Raw genomic sequence first — 6,984 nt, 5'->3', positions numbered from 1 at the left:
ATTAGGCAAGATATGCCTCTTTGAGAGGTAGTCTGACCTCCAGCCCTGTCTGCAGAGGGCAACCCCCTGCCTTGTGACACCCTGCATTGCAAATAATGCTTTAACTCATATCTTGATGGGTTCAAGGAAACACTCTAAATAAATAAATGCACACTAGCATGTCTCGGATATTTAAAAGAAATTAAAGTTAGCATGCAAGCATTAGGCCACCATTACCTGCTGAGCATGATGAATTTTGGGGTGACGGGGAGTACAGTCACTTGAAACAGCAGTGATATCACAAATATTTTCAGAAAAGTGACCAAGAGCTTGGGTTTGGTTTGTTTTTCTTTCCCGCTTGTGGCCCTTTCCCCTTTGTATCAAACCCAGAGACGTTCCGGCAACAGACCTCTCCTGTTGGAGGGGCAGAGAAGAAAAAAAGAATATCAGAAAAAAACAATGGGGAGATGTAACACGTGCACTGCAATTAGATGAGGAAGCCATTAATTATGTTGTTTGCAATATCCTCTAAAAGGGTTGCCCACCCCTAACTACATATTTATACATATTTACTTGTTAATCAATAAAGGAAAATGGCTACATTATTTTGATTAAAACGTCAACCAAATGTGTTAAAATCAAATTTCAGGGGGAAGGTAAAAAAAAAGAAAGAGAGGGAGAATGAGAGAGATAGCTATGTATGCCTTCCTCTGGACCATGATATATGATATTTTCAGGCTGCTAGGAGAGCAGACACATTAAGAAAATAGTGCTAATGATATTAAAGTACTTTACAAGGCTTGTTACTAAGCGCTGACAAACCTGTCAAGTGTATAATGTAGGAGGCTATTGTAGCGTTCTCAGAAAACCATACCTCTGCCCCATTTCAGTGCAATCTCCTAATAATGGAGCTGCTATAAATTCTAGCCAGCAATGGGACAGACTCCTGGCTTCTCACCCCAATGTGAAGACATGATAAATATAAAAGAAAATGGCTGTCAGTTTTGGCGCCCGAACCTTATTACAAAGTCTTAATCTTACTGGCCTCAGCACCTTTTATCACCGCCTTGTTATGAGCTGATGGCTTTTTTATTTGCTGGGAGATGGAGGATGTGTCATTTGATGTCCTTTTATGTAGCCACTGCTCTGTCCTCTCATGGAAAAAAAAATCTTTTTTTATATGTTTATTACAGTAACCGATTAAATGCAAGACTCATGCTGTGTTTGGTGCAAGCATCTTCCTGGCTGATTTTTTGCAGAAGCCTGGATTTAGATAGTCAGATGCAGAGTTATTAAGAATGTGGGCACAATGGAGTGTTATTTTTATTTTCCGGCTCCTGGAGTGTTGGCATTGCTGTTGGTGTTATTATTTATTATTATTTATTGTTTTGCTTTCCGTATGGATTTTTCCCTCTTGCCAAGGTCAGAAAGAAACCGTAAGTCCTGGCTCGTTCTCTTTCACTCTTCCCTCTATGTTGCCTCTCTCTCTCTCTCTTCCTCTTTGCAAGTGTCAGCCACAAAGATGATGGGCCTGTAAACAAAGTTTGACTCAAAACTCAGCTCAGGTTCAATCAGTTTGAACTTTAAGATGAGATATCTCACAATTATCTAAATATTATTCCTAAACCTCACAGCTGACTTCCTGTCTTCTTCGTTTATGGCAAACAAAAGACTGAACTCCACTTGAAACAATGACCCTGTCAGAGCCCTTATCCCCCCAAGAACTGCAGCAAAGTGCCAGCATCAGGTACTTAACTCAAGATGACATTGATGGGTTGCTTTCAAGCTGTGGCCGGAGACTCCATCACTTGTTCTTATCCTCAATTTGAAGTCGGGGCGGCCTACTTTGTTGCTGCAGAGGAGTCCCCTCCCTCTGATTTTTGTCTGCCAGATGGTGACCAGGCTCTGAGCAGGGCTGGACCCATTAGCCGAGCTCCCCATCTAGTGGCTGCCAGCGTCGGGGGGGCAGCAGGCAGGAGCTCCAGCAGGACCTGTCGCCCCCCAAAGGCTGAAGCTGAACCAAGGAAGAGGGCAAAACCAGAAAAAAAAGTTGGGGTTTTTTTTTTTTTTTTTTTTTGTTTTTTTTTTTTTTTTTTTTTTTAAATATAATAAGAGTAGGCTTTCCAACCAAGTTTATCTCCTGTGAGAGTCTGTCATGTACACTGACCTGCCCAAGACCCTGGCACCACAGCTCATGAGCACACGGGGTGCATCCCTGGCTCTGTAACACAGAAATGTCCAACAGAAATATGCACCCAGTCTCCCATGCCTACTCCTGTTCCCTAGAAAAGCTCCAGTAGAATGGCCATATTTAACTGGTCATCATGCAGTCACACTGCCACACTGTCAAGGAATCTTTTTACAAAATTTAATATACAATCTAAATGGATTTAGGAGACAATGCATAGGAGAAACAATCATAAAGATATGGAATAAAGTTAACTTTATCTAACTTGCCTCAGCAGATCAGTGTTGGGAACAAAATATTTTTGAGTTTGGTTTTCACCTGAACCAAACTGGCTGTTCTCCCTCTATGTATATTAGAATTGTTATGTAAGTACTGACATGTATGATGTGAGGTTTATTTTTAGGCTACAGCTGGTGAGAAATTAGGTTTCTATGAGTTGCATGGAGCTCAACAGTTGGGTAAAGGATGGAGACCCTATAGATCCTGACTCTGGGAAAAGACTGAGCCTGAGTTCATACAATATAAGACATCAGAAAATGTGAGGGGATCAAGTGCTTCTCGTCATCCCCTTTGCTCAGTGCTGCCCTGGCTCTGGAAGGAATTTCAATAAGAGCTGGAGATCACAATCAATCATCCACAAGAAGTTTGGTCAGTTCTGTTGCACAATGAGCTGTCATAAAGCCCAGGCGTGGATGCAGCTGAAGGGTGGGAAGTAGACCCTGCAGAGAAAGGACTTTTCTCTCCCTTGCCAGCTGCTGGGCATTTGCTGTATTGGTGTTTCTAAAGGCTAACAGCTTCTCAAGCTGGTTTCCATTAAGATGTATCTGGTGATTGACATATTAAGAATAAGGACTGAGAAAGATGAATAAATGGCTTGACCAGGGATATGCACAAAGTTTTTTACACTTGCGTCTGTCACACATAACACCATTCTGACTCTTACATCTCAATATCCTTTATTGTCTGTTATCATCCTGTAGCTAAAATAAAACAAAATAGTCCTTAATGTGTCCTGGGGTATTAGCTTGTTGCATATCCTTGGAAGCGTGTTTGCACTTTAAAAGCAACCTTGAGGGTGAGAGAGCACAGGACCACTGTGGTAGTTACTGTAATAAGGCACTTGTGGTTTGCTAAAGCACAAGGGGAAGAAAAACAATTGATGAAAAACTCAATAGGATGGGAAAGGCAAATTGCTTGGCTGGAGATTTAATTAAAAAGGAAACAGTCCTCCCCATTTAAAGGTCGGTTTGCACCCCTTAAATTACAAAGAGAACTCGGGACTGAAATCAACACACAGTGCATGTTAATAAGAGCGAGCAGCAGACTGTGTGACTGGTCCAGCTCTTCTCAGGCAGGGCCAGCAGGCTACAAGACCAGTGCATGCCAGCTATCACTGGGACCTGACTCCAGGATCTAGCTCCAGCAGAAGTGATGCTCACCTGGATGACATAAAGCATGCAAAAAGAAATATAATGTGGCATAAGTCTCTGTTTGCTATTTTCCTCCTCCAATCTCCCACCTCTCCTCAACAGCCTTTTATATATTACCCTTGGCTTTGTGCAGCACTTTCACTGCCATGAATGCCTCTCTCCCATGGGAGAACTTGATGAAGGTTATCCATTGTCACCCAGTGTTATACTGGGATGTCAGGACACCTTGAATAAACGGTTTACATGAGATGCTGCCTCTAAGTGCATCCTCGGAAAAACTGCCATTGCCCTTTGCTGAGAAAGTTAACATCATAAAGTGAAGGCTGCCTCCGACCAAATGGGAATGACATTGCAGATTAAGGGCTCTTTAAATTATGCATTTAGTTCAGACTCCCGGGGAGACAGTATATGAGATAAAGCTAGCAGACTTACTCTGCAGCCTGGCTCTGGAACCAAAGACATTTTTAAAACATTTTGCCAAAGAAACTTCTGTAGAGGTAAAAAAACCCTACACAAAACCAACAAATCCAAAACAACAAAAATACCCATTTAGTCATCTCTTTAAGGGCACATGTTACTCAAATGAAGAAAAAAGAAAGAAATGAAAAAAGGAGAAAGAACATTTCCCAGGGATTTAGAAGGATGGTGCTATCCAAGTTTTAATAATAAGATTTTTATTTATGTCAAAATTCCTGCTAGCAGAACTAGGATTATGTTTTCCAAACATTTATTAGATTAAGAATGCTCTTATATGCTTTCCAGGCTGATCACCCCCACACACACAATGTCCCTGGCAACACTGAAGTATTCAGAACATCCTCACAGCTTGTACCTGCAGAGACAGATTTGAGAAAAAAACCCTCTTGGTTCCCGTTTGCATGCAGCTCTGTAACCTGTAACTTCCTGCCTTCATTTAGCAGAGTTTAAATTGCAAATTCATGTTTCTTAAAAATGCTGTAACATCATAAGTGGGACAGTTTTATGACAGCTCTGAATTACCAGACAATACTGACACATGCCGCGTGCACTTACTTTGCCTACCAGTTATGGCTGTATTTATCTGCCCATATGTCACTCTGTGTCTAACGCATCTATTTACCACGTTGAGATAGATATTCCACAATTGAGGGCTCTTAGTGCATCCTTTAGAATGTTAAAAAAAAAGGAAAAAAAAAATCTCGTTTCTCAGATAATTTATTTTATAGGTGATAGTTCTGCCTTTTTTAGGGATTTTACAGGCATCTTTCTGCAGTTCCTTTATTTCCAGAAGACACTGACTTGGAACTCTTCCCTGACAGGCAAAATGGGCTGGGCCTTCATTTTATTGATGCTAAAACAGAGACGGCACTCACAGGCATCTGTAGGTGAATCTGGGTTGGATTATGCAGAAAATAAATTCCTTTGGCTGGGGGATTGACACAAGAATTCAAAACCAACATTCACTGAAGATTTGACAGTCTTATTCACCCTCTTTCCATCCTCCACAAACTCACACACACCTCAAAATGTTGTGAGCTTCCCTGTCCTTCTTTCATGCAGGCAACTGGCACCAACCAACCACGGTTCTGGTGAAATGAGACAAATTCCCAGCACAAAGTCACTGGTGACCAGGAGGAACAGGCAGCTGGGGGAGAGATGTTCCATCTGCAGCTCCACATAACCACTGCAGCCAAAGCAGTTTTAATAAGCTCTGACATTCCTTCTGGATATTTTGCCCAAGCTGGAAAATTGGCAATCGGTTGGTAGCTCCCTGAGGTGACAAAACTTGTGCAATGAGGTGGTTTTGTCTTTTAACTTATGCTAAGATTTTCATGTGTTTTGTAGCTTTAGATGTATTTCTAAATATCAGGCAGAAAAAATTCCAGAAAAACTTATAAGGTTGTCAAATCTGCGGAACATAAATATATATATATGTACAAATGCACACATATGTGGAGAGAGAGAAAGAAATAAAGACATGGAGAGAAAGAGGGAGAAGCATATGTATATTTAGATGTATGTATATTATGCATACAAATAAATATGTGGTTTTTTTCAGGACCTTTATCAAGATGTTTGATATGCTTTGACCAATGCTCACTAATATACTTTGCAATTCTGCTCTCAATTATTTTAGACAGAATTACAGTGATCTTTATTCATCCAAAAGAAAGCATAATGTTCTGTCCAAATACACCAACAGATGCAGCTCCCTATGATTCAAATCCTCATGAGTTTTTCCTGAGCTGGAGTTGCCTCTACTCCAAAGGAATCATCTATGCCACCACAGAAATGTTGCCATTTTGGGGTGAAATACAGCAACTGTGTGGTTAAGGACAGAAACACTTCACAATAAGCCAGGCCCAGGTCTGAAATGTGGTGTGTCTGATGGTGATCAGCAGGGAGAATTTTGGTCAGGGAATAGGTTTTTTCCTCCAGGTCTTTATCTTGCAAAAAGTTCCACAGGTCGTTAGCACCTACAAGCTGGTTTACCCCATGGTCAAAAGTTATCTACTCCTACCACACAAAGCCATTAAAATTGCACTTTAGGTGCAATTCAGTGATTCTAAGGACTGTCACTCCTTCAATCTGCTACCACTTGCTTGCAGCATTTGAAGCTTGAACATCTGCATCGCATTGGAGAAGGAATGGAAGCCAGGTATTGACCAGACCTGACTGCTCACAAGAGCTCAGAGACAGATGAGACAACCTCCTTCTTCCACAGATAAGGAGAAATCTGACTTTTTTTACTCCACTTACTAGACAGACAGGAAAATTACTCCTTCAAGGTAGAGCAAGAGCAATTGCACTATCCCCTTAATCAGTACTTGCAGCATATCAAGCTCATCATCTTGATGGTAATAGCTGTTTGACAAGTCAGGATAAAAGTGATAGTCTTCTGAAAATGAGATAACAATCTAGTTTAAAAAAGGAGCCAAAAGAAAAGAAAGGAAGAGAAGAAAAGAAAAAAAAAAGAAGATGTGACCCGGTGTGAGGTGTCTTTTAATTTAATTTCATCCAAGGATAACAGTTTACCCAAAAATGTCTTCTGTGAGTCACGTACGATATTTCAATCTGTCATCTTGTATTGACCTGGCTAACATGGAAATATACTGCACTGAGCTTTTGTCAGGCTTACCAGCTTGGTCTAAAATCTGATGATTTCTTTTTTAGATCATAACTGTGCTGAGCTATCTGCTTCCACTTTCTTCTCTCACACGCAGAGAGCTCAAAATGGAAAATTCATCCAAATGCAAAAAGAAACAGCATGATCTGGCTCACAGCTCCTCAGAAGTACAGGCAAAATTGAATTTTACTGTTTTCCTAAAAACGAAGACCCAGAGTCAAGCCAATGCTGTCAAGGAAAAGGGAAATGGCTGCAGTAGAACACGAATGGCAAGAGCCAGG

This window comes from Passer domesticus, chromosome 14, assembly GCF_036417665.1.
Source record: "Passer domesticus isolate bPasDom1 chromosome 14, bPasDom1.hap1, whole genome shotgun sequence".
Lineage (NCBI taxonomy): Eukaryota > Metazoa > Chordata > Aves > Passeriformes > Passeridae > Passer > Passer domesticus.
Note: the sequence above shows the minus strand (reverse complement) of the source record.